This window comes from Nicotiana tabacum, unplaced genomic scaffold (genome assembly GCF_000715075.1).
Source record: "Nicotiana tabacum cultivar K326 unplaced genomic scaffold, ASM71507v2 Un00481, whole genome shotgun sequence".
NCBI lineage: Eukaryota > Viridiplantae > Streptophyta > Magnoliopsida > Solanales > Solanaceae > Nicotiana > Nicotiana tabacum.
Genome location: NW_027438718.1, coordinates 18,094 through 43,287, shown reverse-complemented (window position 1 = coordinate 43,287; position 25,194 = coordinate 18,094). Strand labels below are relative to the sequence as shown.

General features: G+C 41.3%; 1 non-coding gene across 1 annotated transcript; it reads left to right on the top strand.

Moving 5' to 3' along the window:
* Positions 1-332: 332 nt before the first annotated feature.
* Positions 333-493, top strand: LOC142179276 (U1 spliceosomal RNA). Its single transcript, XR_012707326.1, has one exon. It is a non-coding gene; the product is annotated as a U1 spliceosomal RNA (small nuclear RNA).
* The last annotated feature ends 24,701 nt before the right edge of the window (positions 494-25,194 follow it).

Genomic DNA, 25,194 nt, shown 5'->3' with positions numbered 1-25,194 from the left:
CTTAGCATTGAGCAGAGCGAATTCCATAAAAAATTAGTACTGTGTTTTGGAAAACATAGGATCCTTGCAATGTGGTTAGGGGATTGCACCAAATGCTATAATTCCATAAGTTTTGACATCTGGTATGAAAGATAGATTAGCTACACCAAACTGGTTAGTATACTGGCAATAGAGGACTTAAAAGAACTGAGTTTGTATCACTAGGATCTAAACACTGCTTATCCTATTCAAAGAGAAGATAGCTTAGGCACAAGATGTCCCATATCGGCTAACACAAAGGAAAACCAAGAGCTGGAGGGATATAAAACCATAGGGAGGAGCATCAAGGGAACATACTTACCTGGACGGGGTCAATGGGCGATCAATAAGACCTATGGCCTAGGTTGGTGACCTCCATTGCACTTTGGAGGGGTGCCCGCCTAAGGTCGGCCCAAGTGGTTGAGCCTACGTCATAATTTGTGGCAGCGGGGGCCTGCGTTCGCGCGGCCCCTACCCAAGTCATCAACAAAAGTGTTTCACTCAAGGCATGAATATTATGTACTTGTGAATTCGTTGAGTTCCCCTTACAATTTTATGCCAATATTTGTAATTTTATTTAACTTGTTAAATAAATGAGAGTTTTGTGGAACTCCAATTTGTTAATTTAGATTTTGCATGACATAAGTAACTCTACGTTGTTTGCCTTTCTATATTTGGGCGTGAGGACTGAGGATGGAATTACTTAGTCTACTGTTGAAATTTATTCTAATTACTTTTAGCCTTTTCCTTCCCATTATTCTCGTCTTTGAGAGAATCTCATGTTTTTTTTGGACCAAACAGTTATGGCAGAACCCAACTCTATGTCTTGTTCATAGGTATGGTGAAATACCACTTAGACAAAATGCCTTTCACTAAAAACTATGATGTCAATAAGACACATTGCACATCAACTATTTGGTTGACTATGAAGACTAGTACACGATTTGGATAAAAATGACAAGTTTGAGAAATTATCTAGAAAATAACAAACAGTTGGAGAGTAACTTTTATGCATCTAGAGATACAACAACATACCCAATATCTTGTGCAGGTAGAGAGGTTTATGCATATAGAGATCAAACTATAAACTCAATGACCGAAGAGGGAATGAGAATGGCCAAAAAAATTTAAGCCTTGAAAGTTTTGGATGAGGGAAATGAAGAGGTGAATCCCACTCGAAAGAGATTCACCTACGATATCTGGCGCCGTACTAACCTACGATACAGGCCCGGCATTAGCAACTAATAGAATGCAGCAAGAACATAGTGTTTCTATAGGTAAATGACTTATTCTCCGCGCCAATGCACCACAAATGGCCTTGTACTTCTAGGTCGCCTTTCATTCCTGCTGTTTCCCATACAAACTTGAAAAGCCCCAGAACTCTGCTTAGCTGCTTTACCCCACTCTGCAGTATATTCTGCTCATTGGATGTTAAGATCTTTCCCAGGCATAGACAGAACTTGTCCCCACGACCAATTGCGCATAAAGTCCTCAACAAACTTCAACTTCAATATCCCATATGTTGCCATAAATATAATAAAGAAGAAGTGTGAACACACATCGTGACGAGTGACCCAATGTTTTACTCAACTTCTTGTGCACTAAACTCTCCTGGTGGCGAGTTTCCTTATATCCAATGCTTTTGTCTATCATAACATCCCTAATCTGATAAAGCCCTTCTTTCATGGCCTCAAGCTTCTTAACCTCCGAAGTTAATTTTGTCTCTTCACTCAAGCAATTAATAAGGTCGAGAAACATTTCAAGAACATCTTCCCACTTGTGAGAAGTGGGTGACTCCGCGCCTTTGGCAGGTGCGAGGCGCATCCATGAAGTGGATTCAGGGTCATAAGAAGTGGCACTTTCTAAAAACTTTTGACAAGTTGCAACTATTTGCTGCGCCATTTTAATTTCTTTACTCGGACACCTACTATTTAGAAAATCTATCTCAGATTTCAGTCCAATCAATATCTCCCCGAGTACCCCTGTCCATATCGGGTACTTTGTGACCTGTGCACATACTGATTGCCTGACAAGCTTCTTTTGTTGAGCAGACACAATCAAGAAGTTTGACACTTTTGTGAGGGAATCAATGGTAATCGATTCCCTCTCGCTAGCTTTACTGAAATACACAGGCTGGTCGTATTATGAATCAGCTAATGCTTCCATCATATTCTTCTTCATCCTTTCTTGCATTGACGCACCCAACAAAGGTCCTAGCCAGTGATTTAAAAGTAGTCATCTTTTGTTTCAAGCTCTCATCATAAACTCTCGTGCGATCATTAACATTGACTAGCTTACCATCAACTAAGTCCACATTCTTTAGCAAGTGGCTCAATTTTGTTAATTTTGAGAAAGCTTTCTCATACCATTCAGAAGGCAAAGACTCCTCATGGAATTCTTCTGGGCCGTGATTGTATAAGGTGAAATATGATATGACATGTGGTCATCTAAAGGAAATACACGTGTAACCCAATACGGGGATGGTCGAAGACCGAACACAGCCATTTTGCTTGTCACCGGAAGGGATAACATTCATAAAGGTGTATTAAATGCTCTGCTCCCGGTAGCATTTAATAAGAAATATTCTGCAGCATTAAGAGCGACGGCCCGTTACAGAGAATTTGGCATTTATATTCACCGTTACATCTTCATCAATGACCCTCATAATTGACATTAAAGGAGGGAACGATCCTAGGACATCCTTCCCTAGACATAGCTATAAATAGTGAGCCCAGTTATCATTGTAAAAGACATGAATTTTCTAGCTAAACTTACACTACATTCTATACAATGCTTAATACAATCTTACTTTCCCGCTTTTTAATCTCATCGTTGTTGTGCCCGATAACTTTGTTCCCGGAACTGTCATCTCTGCTGTTTCATCTACATTTTAAGGCTAAGTATTGTACATTTCTTCAATTATTGCATTATTTCAGGATCAAATTAGTTCACTTTTCTAGAAATCATGTATAAATTTAACTGTACCATTTTACGGATAAACAGTCTAGCGCCCACTGTGGGGCCTAGACAGTCGTGCAATTAAATTGATCCTTGCCTTTTTTACTAACGTGATTTGATTATTTTATCTTAGAAAAAATCATAAAAAATGGCAGATAACACTGTTAACAACACGCACAACCCTGAAATTCGAGGGGATCAACCTCATTTCGAGGATTCAATCAGTGACACCCGCAATGAGGAGAATGACGACACGCTGGTGCATGACAGGCAGTACCCTCGATAGATTCGGGAGACAACTCCCGATGATGCTGACGAGAAGCATGTCGTGGATGCGGTGAGGGTCCTGCAAAAGCAACATGCGATCATTCTAGGCCATCTCACATGGCAGGATAAAGTTATGACGGAGCTGAAGCAGGCGCTATCGGGGGTTTCGAATAATGCAAACAGACGAGATCCAATTCCTCCCAGGGTTGCTGAAAACCAAACAACGCAGAGAGTCGACAACAACACTCCTGGGGTGAAGTTGGCTCCGAAGGGGCTGGGGGGAGCGGATCCGGTCTCAACAACGAGAACGACCCGTTCAAGAATTAAATTTTACAGTTTCTGAGTGAAGTAAATGCCCGCGTGGACCAAATCTCGGGCGCGCCACCAGTATTGAAAGGCCCGGACTCGAAGAAGTATACTCAATTCCCGTACAAGCCGAGTGCAGCACCTGAACTAATCCCGAAGCGGTTCAAAATGCCTGAAGTGCCAAAGTATGACGGGACTTCAAACCCACAGGAGCATATTACCACCTACTTAAAAGGAAATGATTTAGCTCCTCACAAAATTGAATCAGTGTTGCTAAAGAAATTTGGAGAAACTCTCATATTTTTAATTTTTATTCCATATTTTTAATTTTTATTTTACTCTACAATATCATACTATTATTTTTAAGATCAGCTAGCTCTTTTCATAAATTAAAAAATTACATCAAGTGGAAAAATAGTCCGATGAGGTGGCTCCACGATGTGACAGAATACTCAGAGATTATGCAAGGCCGAATCATTTTGAAGGAGAATCAAGTGTGAGAAGATCACCAATTGCAGCAAACAACTTTAAAATTCGCACAGGCTTGATTCAAACCATTCAACAGTCATGTCAGTTTACTGGTGATGCGAGTGAATATCCTCACACCCATCTAATTAATTTTCTTGAATTAGTTGAAACTCGCAGGTATAATGGAGTCACAACTGACGCTATCAGGTTGAGCCTTTTCCCTTTTCATTAAAAGGTGAAGCAAAAATATGGTTGCGAAGTCTGCCAAGAGGTTCAATCACTACATGGGACCAAATGACTCAGAAATTTCTTAATAAATATTTTTCACCTGCAAAAATATTTAAAATGAAGCAAGAAATCAATAATTTTATGCAGACAGATTCCGAACCTGTATACCAAGCATGAGAATGATTAAAAGCATAGTTAAGAAAATTTCCACACCATGGTATCAAAGATACTGATATCTTATATATTTTTTATCATGGTCTTAAACCCTTTGCTAGAAATGTAATTGACGCAGCATCAGGAGGATCCATAATGAGCAAAACCACTACAGAAGCCATGCAATTGCTTAATAAAATTTAGAAAATATTGTTCAATGGCCCTCAGACAAAATGATTGTTAAGAAAGCAGCAAGAGTCAATCAAGTTGAGGCTTGGAATTCATTAGCACAACAAATTGCAACTCTGACACAAAATGTTGAGGCTTTTCAGGTAAATTACCCAATCATCATCTCAACATGAGAACTGTGACGTTTGTGGAGGTAATCATCCCAATCATGAGTGCCAAGCTTCAACACAAAATGAAGAACACATAAATGCTATTGGTTATAGAACCAGTTATCCATTCGGTAGTCCTATGGCACAAAAACATCCGGGATTCCAATGGAGTAACCTAAATAGTGCTGAAAATCCTCAAAGATTTTTCAATCAAAAGCAGCAGGCACAGGGACCACCTAGTTTTCAAAATCAAAATAGAGGGCAACAAGATTTTCAGCAATATCAACAACAGCCCCAAAGAGCTCATCAACAAAGCCTTGAAGACATGATGTACAAATTCATTAAAGCTACAGACGAGAAAGTTGAAAGTCAAAATTTAGCAATCAAGAATTTGAAAATTCAGATGAGCCAATTAGCAACCCTCATGTCTGGACAAATAAAAGGTGCTCTACCAAGTAACACTGAGAAAAATTCAAAGGAACATCTCCAAGCCATCTCTCTGCGGTCTGGTAAAACTCTTGATAATCCATATGCAGATAGACAAGGAAAGCCACAAGAAATGGAACAGGTAAATGAAGGTGAGAATAAAAGAGACTACGAACTTCTAAAAGAACAAAAAAATAAAGGAAAAAAAGGTACAAGAAAATGAATTGATGACGAATCCTCACTCTGTACCCCTCCCCTTTCCCCAAATGCTAAAAAGAGAAAAGATTGACAAATAGTTCTCAAACTTTCTAGAAATTTTAAAACAGCTTTACATTAACATACCTTTTACAAATGCTTTGAAGCAAATGTCGGCATATGCTAAATTTTTTAAAGATATTTTGTCAAGTAAAAGAAAATTGGAAGAAGTTTCAGTGGTTAAGCTTACAGAAAAATGTAGTGCTATACTTCAAAATAAGCTTCAACAGAAACTTGGTGATCCGCGCAGTTTTACAATTCCTTGTACTTTGGGAGGTTGTAACGACCCGGCCAGTCATTTTAAAAGTTGTAGCCCCGTTTCCCTATTTACTGCATATTCTGTACTTTATAACTGTTATGTGACTTGCCGGGGTAGGCGATTTGGGTCCGGAGAGATTTCAGAATGAATTGAGACACTTAGTCTCAAGGTTGAAAGCTTAAGTTGAAAAGGTTGACTAGATGTTGACTTATGTGAAAATGACCTAAGAATAGAATTTTAATGATTCCAATAGCTCCGTATGGTGATTTTGGACTTAGGAGCATGTCCGAAAAATTATTTGGAGGTCCGTAGTTAAATTTGGCTTGAAATGGCTAAAATAGAAATTTAAGTTTGGAAGTATGACCGAAGAGTTGACTTTTTTTATATCAGAGGGTTGAAATCCGATTCTGGAAATTTGAATAGGTCCGTTATGTCATTTATGACTTGTGTGCAAAATTTGGGGTCAATGGGACTTGATTTAATATGTTTCGGCACGAGTTTTGTAAATTTGAAACTTGAAAACTCATAAGTGCGATTCGAAGGTCCTGTTATGTTACTGGACTTGTTGGTATATACGGACGGGGTCCCGAGTACCCCGAGTGCAATCCGGATCGAAATCGGATCAATTTTTGGACTTAGGCAAATTCTGAAATTTGCTGCTTTTGGTGTCATCGCACCTGTAGAGGAACTGACCGCAGGTGCGGACTCGCACAAGAGAGCTGTGGCTCTCATAAGCGGACAAAGGGATACCCAGTTGGAGCCGCAGAAGCGGAAAGAGCTCCGCAGAAGCGAAGCCGCTTCTGCGATGGAACGAACCGCATAAGCGTAGGTTGCGCAGAAGCGGGAGGCGAGGTCGCACCTGCGGTTGCGCAGAAGCGGACCATTGTCCGCAGGTGCGAAGGAAGCTGTCCAGTGCTGCTTCGCAGAAGCGAAAATGTGGTCGCAAATGCGACTCCACAGAAGCGACAATTGGTCCGCAAATGCGAAAATACCTGGATAAAACATATAATTCGGGGGTTGGCAATTTTTACTCATTTTTGGATTTTAAGAGATCAGGTGAGGCGATTTTTCAAGGAAAATATCGGGGTAAGTGTTCTTAACTCAATATTGGTCAAATTACCCGAATCTATGGTTGTTTTTAACATTTAATTGGTGATTTGAGTTGAAAAATTATGAAAACCCTCTTAGTTTAGATTGAAGATTTGAGGGTCGAGTTGAGGTCGAAATTTAGTAATTTTGGTATGGTTGGACTCGTGGTTGAATGGGCATTCGTATTTTGTAACTTTTATCAGGTTCCGACACGTGACCCCCACGGGCAATGTTTGAGTTAAATTTTGGATTTTGTTGGAAAATTTATATTTTCATATGGAATAAATTCCAATAATTTGTATTGATTGAATTGAATTAATTGTGACTAGACACGAGGCTTTCGGAGGCCAATTCACGAGGCAAAGGCATAGCGGAGTAAAGAATTACCCGGTTCGAGGTAAGTAACTTGTCCAACCTTGTGTGGGGGAAATTACCCTTAGGACTGATATTGATATAACAATTTTGATGTGTTGAAAGTCGTGTACACGAGGTGACAAGTGTGTGCACGGGTTAAATGTGAAAGATTATGTCTTTAAATTGTGTGGATCATTGTTGCATATTAACTAAATTATTTTATTATGTTATATTCATCATCATTAATATATTTTTATATTTTAAATTTGCCTGACCTGTTCCTACTAAGTGATTTTACCTGTTTAGTTGAAACTCTGTTTCTTTTGTTCTGTGCATTATTTGAAGGTTGGATTTCTTCATTTAGATATTATTAAAATGAAGTATTTTACATTTAAAAATTTGATATTAAGGCAAGGTGTTTAATTTGTGAAATATTATTTTTGCTGTGTTATTCATTCCTAAATATTTTGTGAGATTTTGTACTCATTGTGATTGAGTTGTGAGTTCCTTATTGTGGAAAATATTATTGTTGTTGATTTATTTTGGCAAGTTGAATTATTTGGACACTTGAGGTGCAAATTGTGATATATTGTGATATTGATACGCATACGATGGTATAAGGTCTGGGTGTTGAAGCGCATGCGGTGAGATAAGGATGGCTTGATACGCTTGGCTAGTAGGGGAACTACTAAAAGTCATGCGGTGTGATAAGGGTGGCTAAAATGCGAGATGCTATTTTGAGAAAAATATTTTCTTTAAAATTAAATGTGAAGGCTCCCATGGTGATATCTGCCAGCGTCCGCAGACTCCGGAGTCCCCTTCTATCTTATTATGTTGTCTTTCTTATTTTCTTTAGACTCTAATATATAGAGACATTGAGGATAAGTTATTAGAAGCTTGTGACTTATTTCTACTGTATTTTGGGTGTTGTAATTGTTAAATTTACAGTTCTTATTTATTCAGTTATTAAGGATTAAATTTCAGTTTATATTCAGTTATTCCGCATTGATAGGCTTACCTAGTCTTAGAGACTAGGTGCCATCATGACATCCTGCGGAGGGAATTTGGGGACGTGACAAGTTAGTATCAGAGCTCTAGGTTCATAGGTATTATGAGTCACAAGCAGGTTTAGTAGATTCTTACAGATCGGTACGGAGAAGTTTGTACTTATCTTCAAGAGGCTATGGAACTGTTAAGAAAATGTTCACTTCTTTGATTCTTTATTGTGCGCAATTGTTGACTTCGAAATTATAAATTCTTGTCTTTCTATTCTCTCCCATATGGTGAGGACACACACAGCTGGATCCGATTATCAGACACCCAAGCAGAGGTCGAGGAAGACCACGTGGTGCAGCCAGGGTACCTGCACGAGCTGTTGCAGAGGAACCACCAGTAGCTCCAGTTGGAGAGCAGGCACCTGAGACGCCTGTTACTACCCCTGCACTCCAGGAGACTGTTGCCCAGTTTTTGAGCATGTTTGGCACTCTAGCTCAGGCAGGGTTGATTCCACTTGCTCCTACCACATCTCAGGCCGGGGGAGGACCCGCCGCCCGTACTCCAAAGCCACGGGCCCAGGTTGACCATGCTCCATAGGTTATACCAGTGCAGCCAGTTTTCCCAGTTATGCCCGAGGCTAGGGCAGCAGTTTTGGAGGGGGAGCAACTCAGGCTCAAGTGGTACAAGAAGTAACACCCTCCCACCTTCAGAGGATGCTCAGGGGTTTCTTGAGGAATGTCAGCGTATCCTCCGTACTATGGGTATTGTGGATTCCAATTGGGTTTCTTTCACGACATTCCATCTTAGAGGAGAGGCCTACCAGTGGTGGCGGGCATACGAGTTGGATAGTCTGGCTGAGGAAGCTTGTCACGCCCCGAACCTAGGAGCGAGACAAGCACCCCGTGCCTCGCCTAACCTGGCGTACCAAATTGCGACTAAGGGACTCTGAACACATAATGTCATACTTTGGCCATGGGGCCACCTTGCAAGACAATTTGCGAAGCAAAATATAAAACTGAATGGAAACTAGTACTAACTAAATATCAATATAAAGCTAGGCCGACAAGGCCGTCATAGCTACTACAGCTGACAAACCACCAATTTATACAAACCCAACATAATGCACTAACCAACAGGATATGCCTACAAGCCTCTACTGATAGATGTACTGTGATCGGAACAGGGCCCCGACCTACCCATAACATATATACAGATATACATAAGATGTACACAAAACTCTAGTCCTGGCAACTCCGAAAGACATGGAGCTTACCGATCAGGCGGAACTCGGAAAACACCTACTGAGGAGGTCTACCCGTCTGTCTGTCTGAACCTGCACGCATGAAATGCAGCGCCCCCAAAAAAGGGACGTCAGTACGAAATAATGTACCGAGTATGTAAGGCAATAAAATAACTGAAATCTGAAACTGAACTGATAATATGATAACTGAAATTAACTGGGAGTCAAAGATGATCTGGAGATATACTTACCTGCTGATACTGACTCAACTCCTTCAATATAGTAAGTAAAATAATTGTACGGCCTTATAAGGCTCGGTATATATAACTGCTCTGCCATAGTAGGCTCGCTTATAGGCGCTCGGCCATACTAGGCTATGTATCTCGACCATGCTGGGCTCGCTCATAGGCGCTCGGCCACAGTAGGCTCGGTATATAACTTTCCATATGATCAGAGGTTGCCCAATAGGGGCCTGCCCATCGATTATAGCTCGATGGTAATGAAAATACTGTAATACTGTATATATAGGCTTGCTGCTCTCTTGACTGAAAGAAGACAATACTAAAATTGAATATAGAGTCTCGATAAGGAATAATATTGTAACTTATGAGACTAGAATAGTGTGAATAAATTCATGAATATGAACTTCTCTTTTGTCTCATTACTAACACATGTAGCTACGAGATCATGCCAAAATGAAGGAAGGCTTAGCCTTAACATACCTTATCACAATCTTTTCAATCACCAAGTTGAACTCACCTCTTCGCACCTTAATCTACAAGAATGATAATAATACTATCGTTAAGTTACGAAAGGTACAACTATCGCACAACGAACGACAAACCTATTTTGTATTAAAACGGGCAGCATCTCCCCTATAATATGCCCTTCCTCCAACTTCAAGATAACACCAACAATACAAGGACAGAACAATAACAACATATATACATCATTTTCCAGCCCTATATACACCATCAAATACTACAAAATAGCCCAACACACCCCAATCTCTTCGTACACAAAACGACCACCGTAGTAGTGTCAAACGACCCGAAAATGTTATGACGAACGACCAGCCAACCACCCTACATTTATATGGTGTTTATAAACCCCCTTCCTCCTCCAAAACTCCACAAAATAGTAATAAAACACGCAGCCCAACAGCAACACAAAACAGTCCACAAAACAGTCCGCTACAAGTGAATAACTCGAACTCACGGCTTCCGATCACCATCCCGTGAGTTCTTACAAGTATAGAACGACTTACAATGAATTTACAGAAGAAAAAAATGGATGAAAGAGAGCAGTAAACTCACCTTATTTTTTGGATAACTCAGCTCCTATCTTGGTTCTTCAAACTCTAAGTTTTACCTCCAATTGGAACTTGAAAGGGAGAGAAAATCAATTAGGGTTTGTGGGAAATTTTTTTTGGAGGATTCTTTGCAGAGCTTATGTCTGGTTATTATGCTCTATTTTAAGTCTAATATATGAAGAAAATAGGCCCTTAAAAGGCCTCTTTGGACGACCCGAAATGGCCCATTTTTGGGCTTTCATTTAAGCAAGTAGGTGACACACCTACTTGTCACCTAGCAGCTTGCGCAGTATCGCAAAAATGCACATATCTCTCTACTCCGATGTCGTATTGACAAATGGTTTAATGCGTTAGAAAATAGACTCATAGATCTTTAATTTGATGTGTGGAACACACCATAACTCTAAGTATATTGGGAGAAAATTGCAGTTACATTTGACCCAAAGTTTCAGTAAAACTTATGAATGTAACTTGTGATGACTTTCATCGACTTTTGTTCCACAACTCGCTTGACTTAAAAACATAACACTCGGATGTAATACGACTAATATAAATCATAACATAATCTCTTTATCATGTTAATCACCCTAGTCTCACCCCAAAGGTACATGTTATAACATTCCCAACTTGTCGACTTTCGATGAAACATTGTTTTATTTAATTGCTTTAGCTTCTGAACTGTCCAACCCTCTTTGTACTTGTTGTTCATGATCTTCAATATTTGTAACCTCAGAGGTAACATGATTAACTTACTTTATATACTTTTAAATATTATCTCATTTTTTGTCCTACATTAGTTTGCTTACGACGCATTTTTACATACGAAAATATAGGGTGTAACATCACTCCCCCTTGGGAACATTCGTCCTCGAATGTTTACTCTTGGAGACTTTGGAAACTTTTTCCAGAGTATCCTTCGTACACTAGGTTAAAACCAACCTGCACGTAGCCAGAAACATACTATGCATGCCACACATGGCCAATCTTTATAAATAGCAGCAATTTGCCTCACCGACCGTAAATCATAAATATTGAAAGTGAAAAATAAAAGCTTACCTGATGACCTGCTAGCCTACATAGAGCTATGTTGTAGCGTCCCATCTCGAACCATATCTTCATTTTGAAATAGGTGGGGGTATTTAGACTTCATTTCTTCCTCCGATTCCCACGTCATCTCTTCTACATTCTTGCTCCTCCATAAAACCTTTACGGAAGCTACCTCCTTATTTCATAGATTGCGGATTTGTCGGTCTAGGATGGCAACTGGAATTTCCTCGTATGACAAGTCCTCTGTAATCTGTACATCATCCGTGGGCACCACTCGGGTAGGATCGCCAATGCACTTCCGTAGCATAGATACGTGAAAAACCGGATGGACAGACTCCAATTCTGAGGGCAACTCTAACTCATAAGCTAGTTGGCCCACTCTCCGAATGATCCTATAAGGCCCAATATACCGTGGGCTAAGCTTTCCTTTCTTGCCAAACCTCATCACGCCCTTCATAGGTGATACCTTTAAGAATACCCAGTCATTAATCCTGAACTCTAAGTCTCGTCGCCGCACGTCAAAATATGACTTCTGACGACTCTGAGCTGTCAACAGTCGCTCCCGGATAACCTTTACTTTCTCTATGGCCTGCTGAACCAGGTCTGGCCCATGTAACCCAGATTCTCCAACATCAAACCACCCTATAGGAGATCTGCACTTACGCCCATACAAAGCCTCGTACGGAGCCATCTGGATACTGGAGTGGTAACTGTTATTATATGCAAACTCGATAAGAGGTAGATGTTCATCCCAACTTCTTTTAAAATCCAACACACATACTCGTAACATATCCTCGAGCGTCTGAATTGTGCGCTCGGCTTGTCCATCAGTCTGTGGATGAAAAGCTGTGCTGAGATTCACCTGAGTCCCTAGACCTCTCTGAAATGACCTCCAAAAATGTGCTGTAAACTGAGCCCCACGGTCAGATATAATAGAAACTGGTACTCCGTGTAGCCGCACTATCTCCTTAATATATAACTTTGCATAATCTTCTGCTGTATATGTAGATCTGACCGGTAGGAAGTGAGCTGATTTCGTGAGCCTATCGACTATCACCCATATGGAATCGAACTTACGATTAGAACGAGGTAAACCCATGATAAAGTCCATGTTTATCGCCTCCTATTTCCATGTCGGGATCTCTATAGTCTGCATTAGCCCTCCGGGCTTCTGGTGTTCTACCTTCACTTGCTGGCAACTAGTACATTGGGCGACAAACTCAGCAATGTTCTTCTTAATATCATTCCACCAGTACATATCCTTAATGTCATGATACATCTTCATCGATCCAGGGTGGATGGAATACCATGAATAATGTGCCTCTGACATAATCCTGTCTCGTAGCCCTGCTACATCTGGAACACACAAACGACCCTTGTATCTGAGAACCCCATCTCCCTTGAGCTCTAACAATGGCTTCTTCTGCTGCGGAACTCGCTCTCTCAACTCGACCAACTCTGGGTCCTCGTACTGCCTTTCCTTGACTTCAGCTATGAGGGATGATTTTGCAGTGTTTTGGATTACAACTCCACCATCCTCAGAATCTACTAACCGAACCCCCAACGAAGCCAATTGATGAATATCTCTAGCTAATTGTCTTTTCTCGGGCTCTACATGTGCTAAGCTACCCATAGATCGGCGACTTAAGGCATCTGCTACAACATTAGCTTTCCCTGGATGGTAGAGAATGTTAACATCGTAATCTTTCAATAACTCAAGCCATCGCCTCTGTCGCAAATTCAACTCTTTCTGCTTGAAAATATATTGTAGGCTTTTATGATCAGTAAATATATCAACATGAACACCATATAAATAATGCCGCCATATCTTAAGTGCATGGACAACCGCAGCTAACTCGAGGTCGTGGGTCGGATAATTCCTCTCGTGCTTCCTCAACTGCCTTGAAGCATATGCAATTACCTTCCCATGTTGCATCAGGACACATCCTAACCCGACACCTGATGCATCACAATACACGGCATAACCCTCTAGACCCTCTGGAAGTGTTAGAACTGGAGCTGAGGTCAACTTGTTCTTAAGCTCTTGGAAACTCCGCTCACAAGCCTCTGTCCATTGAAACTTAGTTTCTTTCTGTGTCAACTTCGTCAATGGTGCCAAAAGGGAAGAAAAACCCTCTACGAACCTCCGATAGTATCCTGCTAAGCCTAGAAAGCTACGAACCTCTGTCGGAGTGGTAGGTCTAGGCCAAGATTTCACGGCCTCAATCTTCTGAGTGTCCACCTTTATCCCTTCATCTGATACAATATGCCCCAAGAATGCTACAGACTTCAACCAGAACTCACATTTAGAAAACTTAGCATACAACTTACGATCACGGAGGGTTTGGAGTACCGCTCGCAGGTGGTCCGCATGCTCATCCTCTGAACGGGAATAAACCAGAATATCATCAATAAATACTATCACGAACAGATCTAAAAATGGCCGGAATAGGCTATTCATCAAGTCCATAAATACAGCGGGTGCATTAGTCAACCCGAAGGACATGACAAGGAACTCGAAGTGGCCATATCGGGTCCTGAAGGCTGTCTTCGGAATATCTTTTTCCCGAACTCTGACCTGGTGGTACCCCGACCTCAAATCAATCTTGGAAAAGCATCTAGCTCCCTGCAACTGATCAAACAAGTCATCGATCCTTGGAAGTGGATACTTATTCTTAATAGTTACCTTGTTCAACTGCCTATAATCGATACACATCCTCAGCGAGCCGTCTTTCTTCCGCACAAATAGTACCGGTGCACCCCAAGGTGAGGTACTGGGCCTAATGTAACCTTTCTCCAGCAAATCTTTTAACTGCTCCTTCAACTCCTTCAATTCGGCAGGTGCCATTCTATACGGAGGGACGGATATTGGTTGAGTTCCTGGAAGCAAATCGATGCTAAAATCAATCTCTCGCTCTGGAGGAATACCTGGAAGCTCATCTGGAAACACATCTGCATACTCTTGGACTATGGGAATAGACTGAAGTGTAGGTATCTCAGCATCTGCATCTCTAACTCGCACAATATGATAAATGCACCCTTTTGCGATTATTTTCCTCGCCTTCAGATAGGAAATAAACCTACCTCTGGGTGTTGGTGTATTACCTACCCATTCAAGGACTGGCTCACCCGGAAAATGAAATTTGGCTACCTTTGCTCGGCAATCAACTGTGGCATAGCAAGCTGCCAACCAGTCCATGCCCATGATAGCATCAAAGTCCATCATCTCTAGCTCAACTAGGTCAGCTGAGGTCTGACGACTACAAATTGTCACCGTACAACCTCGGTAAACCCGTCTAGCAATAATCGATTCTCCGACCGGTGTAGATACCGCAAAAGGATCACTTAGTATTTCAGGCACTATACCAAACTTCCTCGCGACAAATGGGGTAATATACGATAAAGTAGATCCTGGGTCTATCAAAGCATAAGCATCGTGAGAGAAAATGGTTAATATACCTGTCACAACGTCTGGTGAAGACTCCTGGTCCTGTCGACCCGCTAAAGCATAGATACGGTTCTGATTACCACTTGAACTGGAACCTCTACCTCTGCCTCGACCTCTACCAGCCGAAGACTGAGACTCACGCCTTGAAGGATGCACGGACATAGACGATCCTGTTGCTGAACTCGCTGGTTGTGCCATTCCCCCAGAATCTCTATTTGGGCAATCTCGCATCATATGCCCCGGACGCCCACATGTATAACAAGCATCAGAACCTGCTCGGCATTGACCCAAGTGTCCTCTACCACAGATGTCACACCGCGAAGGAAATGACCATGTCTGCGCAGAACCTCGTTGTCGCTGCAAACCCGACGCCCGTGAGCTCTCACCTGGTCCTGACTGAGTATAGCGGTCATACCCGTAACCCTGTAACTGAGGTGGCGGAGGCCTAGGTGGCCGTCCGAAGTACTGGGTCCTATAACTACCCTGAGATTGCTCCTGAGACCTGGGAAATCTCATCCTCTTACGTTGCCCTTGCTCAGCCCTCTCTGTACCCTGCTGCCGATGCCTACCCCTTTCTATATTCTGGGCGAATGCCTGAATCCGGGAGATATCCATACTATCCTGCAATGCAGCGGTGGCACATGCCTCGGTTAACTCTTGGGCTAACCCTGCTATAAACCTGTGAATCCTGCCCCGCATAGTAGAAACTATGGATGGTGCATATCTGGCCAATGAGTCAAAACGGAGACTATACTCTCGAACACTCATATTACCCTGCTTGAGGGCTAGAAACTGATCGACTCGAGCCTGTCGGATCTCCCGCGGTAAGTACTGGTCAAGGAAAGCATCTGAAAAATTCTCCCAAATAGCTGGAGGTGTATCACGTCCCCTGGACCTCTCCCATCCCTCATACCAAAGGATGGCTATATCTCGGAGTCGAAAAGCTGCTAGCTCAACTGCCTCTTTCTCCGTGGCATGCATAACACGAAAGATCCTGTGAAGCTGATCTATGAAATCCTGCGGGTCCTCCCTCTGATCTGTCCCCGTGAACTCTGGGGGACTCAAAGCAATAAACTCTCGGACCCTTGAACTCCCAGACCCCTCAGAAGTTCCTGCACTAGCTGATGCCCTAGCATGTTGCTGGGTAGCTACCAACTGTGTCAACAAATGCACCGCACTCCTTAAGTCCTGATCTGATGGAAGTGGAGGGGGAACTGGATGTGCGGTTTCCCTAGGAATCTCCGTAGTTGGTGGAGGAGCCGGTAATGGCTGAGTAGGGGTCTCCCCTTGAGCCTCAGACTGGGCCCCATCTACTGGGGGTACCCTGTTGGTCCCCTCACCTACTACTGTATCTCTCCTCTGGCTAGCCGTAGTCTTCCTAGTCACCGTCATCTGTGCATGCAAACACCAACACATAAGTTTAATTCAAATTTCCTATAACTCAGTTCTATAGCACGATTTAGATTTCAAAGAAGTGTAACCAACTCCTAAATGCCCTGTAGTTCCTTGCTTATATAATGTGGTGCACAACACATCTATAAACAAGACCCTACTAGACACGGCTTGTAGACTCCCTAGGACAGAACTGCTCTGATACCAAGTTTGTCACGCCCCGAACCTAGGAGCGAGACAAGCACCCCGTGCCTCACCTAACCTGGCGTACCAAATTGCGACTAAGGGACTCTGAACACATAATGTCATACTTTGGCCATGGGGCCACCTTGCAAGACAATTTGCGAAGTAAAATATAAAACTGAATGGAAACTAGCACTAACTAAATATCAATATAAAGCTAGGCCGACAAGGCCGTCATAGCTACTACAGCTGACAAACCACCAATTTATACAAACCCAACATAATGCACTAACCAACAGGATATGCCTACAAGCCTCTACTGATAGATGTACTGTGATCGGAACAGGGCCCCGACCTACCCATAACATATATACAGATATACATAAGATGTACACAAAACTCTAGTCCTGGCAACTCCGAAAGACATGGAGCTTACCGATCAGGCGGAACTCGGAAAACACCTACTGAGGAGGTCTACCCGTCTGTCTGTCTGAACCTGCACGCATGAAATGCAGCGCCCCCAAAAAAGGGACGTCAGTACGAAATAATGTACCGAGTATGTAAGGCAATAAAATAACTGAAATCTGAAACTGAACTGATAATATGATAACTGAAATTAACTGGGAGTCAAAGATGATCTGGAGATATACTTACCTGCTGATACTGACTCAACTCCTTCAATATAGTAAGTAAAATAATTGTACGGCCTTATAAGGCTCGGTATATATAACTGCTCTGCCATAGTAGGCTCGCTTATAGGCGCTCGGCCATACTAGGCTATGTATCTCGACCATGCTGGGCTCGCTCATAGGCGCTCGGCCACAGTAGGCTCGGTATATAACTTTCCATCTGATCAGAGGTTGCCCAATAGGGGCCTGCCCATCGATTATAGCTCGATGGTAATGAAAATACTGTAATACTGTATATATAGGCTTGCTGCTCTCTTGACTGAAAGAAGACAATACTAAAATTGAATATAGAGTCTCGATAAGGAATAATATTGTAACTTATGAGACTAGAATAGTGTGAATAAATTCATGAATATGAACTTCTCTTTTTGTCTCATTACTAACACATGTAGCTACGAGATCATGCCAAAATGAAGGAAGGCTTAGCCTTAACATACCTTATCACAATCTTTTCAATCACCAAGTTGAACTCACCTCTTCGCACCTTAATCTACAAGAATGATAATAATACTATCGTTAAGTTACGAAAGGTACAACTATCGCACAACGAACGACAAACCTATTTTGTATTAAAACGGGCAGCATCTCCCCTATAATATGCCCTTCCTCCAACTTCAAGATAACACCAACAATACAAGGACAGAACAATAACAACATATATACATCATTTTCCAGCCCTATATACACCATCAAATACTACAAAACAGCCCAACACACCCCAATCTCTTCGTACACAAAACGACCACCGTAGTAGTGTCAAACGACCCGAAAATGTTATGACGAACGACCAGCCAACCACCCTATATTTATATGGTGTTTATAAACCCCCTTCCTCCTCCAAAACTCCACAAAATAGTAATAAAACACGCAGCCCAACAGCAACACAAAACAGTCCACAAAACAGTCCGCTACAAGTGAATAACTCGAACTCACGGCTTCCGATCACCATCCCGTGAGTTCTTACAAGTATAGAACGACTTACCATGAACTTACAGAAGAAAAAAATGGATGAAAGAGAGCAGTAAACTCACCTTATTTGTTGGATAACTCAGCTCCTATCTTGGTTCTTCAAACTCTAAGTTTTACCTCCAATTGGAACTTGAAAGGGAGAGAAAATCAATTAGGGTTTGTGGGAAATTTTTTTGGAGGATTCTTTGCAGAGCTTATGTCTGGTTATTATGCTCTATTTTAAGTCTAATATATGAAGAAAATAGGCCCTTAAAAGGCCTCTTTGGACGACCCGAAATGGCCCATTTTTGGGCTTTCATTTAAGCAAGTAGGTGACACACCTACTTGTCACCTAGCAGCTTGCGCAGTATCGCAAAAATGCACATATCTCTCTACTCCGATGTCGTATTGACAAATGGTTTAATGCGTTGGAAAATAGACTCATAGATCTTTAATTTGATGTGTGGAACACACCATAACTCTAAGTATATTGGGAGAAAATTGAAGTTACATTTGACCCAAAGTTTCAGTAAAACTTATGAATGTAACTTGTGATGACTTTCATCGACTTTTGTTCCACAACTCGCTTGACTTAAAAACATAGCACACGGATGTAATACGACTAATATAAATCATAACATAATCTCTTTATCATGTTAATCACCCTAGTCTCACCCCAAAGGTACATGTTATAACATTCCCAACTTGTCGACTTTCGATGAAACATTGTTTTATTTAATTGCTTTAGCTTCTGAACTGTCCAACCCTCTTTGTACTTGTTGTTCATGATCTTCAATATTTGTAACCTCAGAGGTAACATGATTAACTTACTTTATATACTTTTAAATATTATCTCATTTTTTTGTCCTACATTAGTTTGCTTACGACGCATTTTTACATACGAAAATATAGGGTGTAACAAAGCTTCACTCATTTGGACTCAGTTTTCAAATATATTCTTGAGGGAATATGTTCCTCAAAGTCTCATAGATGCATGACGCGCGAAGTTTGAGCAGTTGCACCAGGGTTCCATGACTGTGTCCTAGTATGAGGTTTGATTCAGTGATTTGGCTAGGCATGCACTAGCCTTAGTTGCTACTGTTCGAGAGCGGGTTCGTCGATTTATTGAGGGGCTCCATTCTAGTATCAGATTCAGTATGGCCCGAGAACTGGAGATGGAAATAACATACCAACAAGTGGTGTCAATTGCTAGGAGATTGGAGGGTATGCAGATCCGGGAGAAAGAAGAGAGGGAGGCTAAGAGACCTCGAGATTCTAGCACGTATAACAACTCTCGTGCCCCAGCTGCAGCCCGTCATGGTAGAGGCTATGTGATCCATCCTATTCATTCAGCACTTCCAACTTCTAGCGGTACTCCGGCTACTCCCAGACCCCAGGTTCCATATAATGCACTGCTAGTGTCTACTATACCTCATGTATGGGGTGCTTTTAGCGGGCAGTCCAGTCGATCAGGCCCGAGCCAGTCCCAGCAGTCACCTCCTCTGAGGGCTTGTTTTGAGTATGGTGACACTCGTCATATCATAAGGGATTGCCCTAGACTTAGGAGGGGTGCACCTCCACAGATTTTTCAGGCCCCACCTATTCCACAGGGCCCTCAGGTTTCTCAGGCCATGATTACTACACCAGCTGCCACTCCACCTGCACAGCTAGCTAGAGGCGGAGGTCGGACAGGTAGGGGTCTCCCTAAAGGGGGAGGCCAGGCCAGATACTATGCCCTTCCTGCTAGGACAGAGGCAATTGCATCCGATTCTGTTATTACAGGTATTGTTTCGGTCTGTCATAAAGATGCATCAGTCTTATTTGATCCAGGCTCCACTTATTCTTATGTGTCATCTTATTTTGCCCCGTATTTGGGAGTATCCCGTGATTCTTTGAGTTCTTCTGTTTATGTATCTACACCCGTGGGTGAATCTATTATTGTTGACTGCGTGTATCGGTCGTGTTTGATTGTTATCAGTGGTTTTGAGACCAGAGCTGATTTATTATTACTCAGTATGGTAGATTTCGATATTATTTTGGGCATGGACTGGTTGTTGCCCTATCACGCTATCCTTGATTGTCACGCCAAGACGGTGACTTTGGCAATGCCAAGTCTACCGCGGCCAGAGTGGAGAGTTACCTTGGATCATGTTCCTAGCAAGTTTGTTTCATTTCTTAAGGCTCAACGAATGGTTGAGAAGGGGTACGATGCATATCTGGCTTATGTGAGAGATGTTAGTGTTGATACTCCTACCGTGGAGTCAGTTCCTGTAGTAAGTGTAACGACCCGACTTGTCGTTTTAAGAAATTATGCCTTGTTCAGTGACTTAAGGTCTAAAGAAGCTTCGCAATATGTATTGTGACCCGCATGTATGGTCGATTTTGGTTTTCGGAAGATTCGGAATTTAATTTAAAGAAAAATTCTCATTTTGAAGCTTAAATGGAAAGAGTTGACCGGGGAGTTGACTTTTGAGCAAACGACCTCGGAATAGAATTTTGATGATGGCAATAGCTTTGTATGATGATTTCGGACTTAGGCATATGTTCGGGTTTGGATTTGAAAGTCCGTAGGACAATTCGACACATTTTGGCGAAAGTTGAAAAATATAAGATTTTGGAAAAAGTCCGGCCGAAGGGTGAATTTTTGATAACGAGGTTGGATTTTGATTCCGGAAATGGGAATAGCTCCATTACGTCAATTATGACTTGTGTACAAAATTTGAAGTCATTCCGGATTGATTTGATACGTTTTGGCACAAAATATAGAAGTTGAAGGATTTGAAAAACTTATAATTCGATTCGATGCGGGATTCATAATTTCGACGTTGTTTGATGTGGTTTGAAGCCTCGACTAAGTTCGTATTGTATTTTTGGACATGTTGGTATAATTAGTTGAGGTCCCGGGGGCCTCGGGTGGATTTTGGAAGGTTAACGGAGCAATTCGGACTTGGAAGAAGCTGCTGGAAAATGGCAGCAACTGTTGGAGTCGCACCTGCGGAATTTGGGCGCAGGTGCGACCATCTCAGAAGCGAGAAGAAGCTCGCAGAAGCGAAATTGGCTGGGCTGGACTGAGGCCTCAGGTGCGAAGAATTTCCCGCACCTGCGTGATAGCAGAAGCGGAAGCTCTTTCGCAGGTGCGAGGGCAGCGCTAGTGGACATCGCAGAAGTGAGAATTGGCTCGCGAAAGCGAGCTCGCAGGTGCAAAAATATGTCCGCAGGTGCGGAATCTGGGCAGAACATTTAGGGCCAAAAATGGTCATTTCGCCATTTTTCGTTTTGGATTTTTTGGAACTCGGATTTGGGAGATTTTGGAGGGATGTTTCATAAGCTTGGTTGGGGTAAGTGTTCTATATCCTAAAGTGTTTATATTTCATGAATCCATGATTATATTCATCATTTAATTCGGATTTAAATGGAAGAAATCAAGATTTTTGTAAAATCTTCCAATAACGAAAATTTAAGATTTGGAAGTCGAGTTGTTATTGGAATTAAATAAAATTGGTATGGTTGAACTCGTATCGGAATGAGTGTTGGGATTTCATAAAAATTATGTCGGTTTCCGAGATGTCGGTCCCGCATTGACTTTTGTTGACTTTTTGGAATAAATTTTTAAGTCGACGTATTATTATCCGGAATTGTTTCCAATGAATTCTAATGAAGTTATACAATTAATTTGGATAGATTTGAGATGTCCGGAGGCCAATTCAAGCAAGAAGGCTATTTTGGAATATCGGCCTAACTTCAAAAAGGTAAGTGTCTTGCTTAACCTCGAGTGGGGGAATTACCCCTTAGGCATTGAGTCTTATGTGCCATTTGTGAAATGTGAAAAGCCATGTACGCGAGGTGACGAGTAAGTACTCGGGATTATACGTGCAAAATTCATTGAATTAAAGTCTTAGGCATTATTGCGTAGTAAATTGGGAAATTGAAGAAATTTTTTAAATCATCTGTTTGCCATGCTTGAATCCTTATTATTGAATTTGTTTTTATATGATAATTTGATGTGATTGTTACTTGAAATATTTATGAAATTTCGTGAGTATTGTTGGTTTAATATTTCTTGAAAATAAATTTCAATATGAATCTTCTTATGTAAATAATTAATTTAAGAGAGCTTAAGAATAAATGTTAAATATAATTATCTAAATTTGCATTAATGAAGGTTTTGCTTTATGCTGAGTAATTTTTATGTCTATTGATAGTTTTTGGGTGTTATATACATTGTGTGGAGCCTTGGGCTATTTGTTGTGAAATTAATTGATTTTGTTATATCTTTGGAATTTGGTTGTGGCCATTGGGCAAATTGTTATATGAATTAATTTTATTATATTGTCGTGTTAATTTCCCGGGTAAATTGTTGTGTTGTGTGAGTTACTATATTGGGGAGATAAGAGTGGCATTTCACCATTGATATTATGTGGGTATAAGGGTGGCATTTCACTGTTGTTGTGTTTGTTGGAATATTGTCTGGGCGGAGCGATAAGGATAGCTATAGGAGCGATAAGGGTGGCAATAGGAGTGATAAGGGTGGCTATTGATATTGTCTGGACAGAGCGATAAGGGTGACTATAGGAGTGATAAGGGTGGCAATAGGAGCGATAATGGTGGCTATTGTCAGGGGCGATATTTATTGATGTGGGGTTGTGGTGTTGATAATTTTTAGGTGATGTTGTGATTTTATTGTGTTTATTTCTATAGCTTGTGCAACTTGTCTTATTGTTGGTAAATTGATAACAATCTGATGCATGTTGAAATTGAGAGCCTGTGGCTATTGCCAGGCGGATTAAAAATGGAAATGTGGGCACTAGGTGCCATGAGTAAATAATGATAATTGGCACGTGAATTGTCCGTACAGTTGTGATATGAAATGAGGGCACGAGATGCCGGGAAAATATGATGATTTAATTATGGGCACGAGGTGTCGTGGAAATATGAAAATGGGCTGAGACCCGTGTTTACAAAAAATATAAAAATGGGCTGAGACCTGTATTTTTATGATTATGAAATGAGGTGTCACATGGTGACTTTTTAATTGAAAGAATTATATTCAAAATATTTATTTGGAAGGATTTTTACTTAGAAAGTATTATATGAAAGAATTTTATTTGAAAGATATTTATTTGAGGAAATTATATTTGAAAAGATTTATTGAAAGAATTATATTTGAAAAATAATTATTTGAGAAAATTATATTTGAAAGAGAGTTATCTGGAAGAATTATATATGAAAGACATTTATTTGAAGGACTTAATTTAATTGGGTGTACTTGTGTTTATTAATTGTTGAGTGATATTAATGGTATTCTTATTGTCTGCTGTACATATCACTGGTTGTTCCATGTTGTCCTATTGTTATTTGTTTCCTATTATTTTGTATATTATATTGCACAGGTTATTAGACTAGTGAGTGTCTTGACTGTACCTCGTCTCTACTCCATTGAGGTTAGTCTTGATACTTAATGGGTACCGACTGTGGCGTACTCATACTATATTTCTGCATATTTTTGTGCAGAGCCAGGTATTGAAGATAACAGACTTGAGCAGAGTTAAAAGCGGGATCGTAAGGATTTAAGGTAGAGTTGCTTGGTCGTCGCAGTCCCTTGGAGTCTTTTCATTTCATTGTACTGTTAACTTGTAATCAAACAATATTGTATATTCGTTCCTCGTGATCATTCTATGTATTTAGTTAGAGTTCTGACTCAGTACTACCAGTCTTGAGAGGTTGTACATTCATATATTGTAATTATTTCCGTTGTTATTTATTTTAAAAAAAACAATGGCTCCAAATATGTAATGAAAATCGGCTTACCTAGTCTTAGAGACTAGGTGCCATCATGACTCCTGTGGTGGGATTTTGGGTCGTGACAAGTTGGTATCAGAGCTCTAGGTTCATAGGTTATACGATTCACGAACGAGTCTAGTAGAGTCTTGTGGATCGGTACGGAGACGTCTGTACTTATCTTCGAGAGGCTATAGAACTGTTAGGAAATTTCCATTTCTTTCATTCCTGTCGTGCGGAATTTGTTGAATTTGGAATTTGAACCTTTGTATCTCCATTCTCTCATAGATGGTGAGGACACGTGCTACTGGGTTAGCGGAGCAGGCATCCGCACATACTGCTAGGGATGCAAGAGGCCGGGGCCGAGGTAGAGGCCGAGGAAGGGCACGTGATATGACTAGAGCACATGTCAGAACAACAGTTGAGGAGCCACCCGTAGCTCCAGTTAGGGGACAGGTACCAGAAGCACTTGTTGTTACCCCCGGACTTCAGGAGACTTTGGCACAGTTCCTGAGTATGTTTGGTATATTAACTCAGGCGGGATTGATCTCTGTTGCACCAAACATTCCACAGATTGGGGGAGTAGCTCAGACTCCTACCACAATTCCAGAGTAGCAGGTTCACGTTGGTCAGGTTCCGGGTGTAGTACCGGTACAACTTGTTATTCTGGTTCGGCCTGAGGTCAGGATCGAGGCATCAGAAGAAGAACAAAAGAGACTTGAAAGGTTTAAGAGGTATAGTCCACCAACTTTCAGTGGCACAACTACAGAGGATGCCCAAGAAGTTTTAAAAAATTGTCACCGTATTCTCCGCACCATGGGTAATGTAGAGGTGAGCGGAGTTGCCTTTACTACATTTCAACTGTCAGGCGCAGTGTATCGGTGGTGGCAAATCTATGAAGAAGGTAGACCAGCCAATGCCACACCACCAACTTGGGTTCAATTTTCGGAAATGTTCTTGAAAGAGTTTGTTCTCCAGACTCTCAGAGATGCATGGCGCACAGAGTTGCGTCAGGGCACTATGACAGTGTCAGAATATGCTA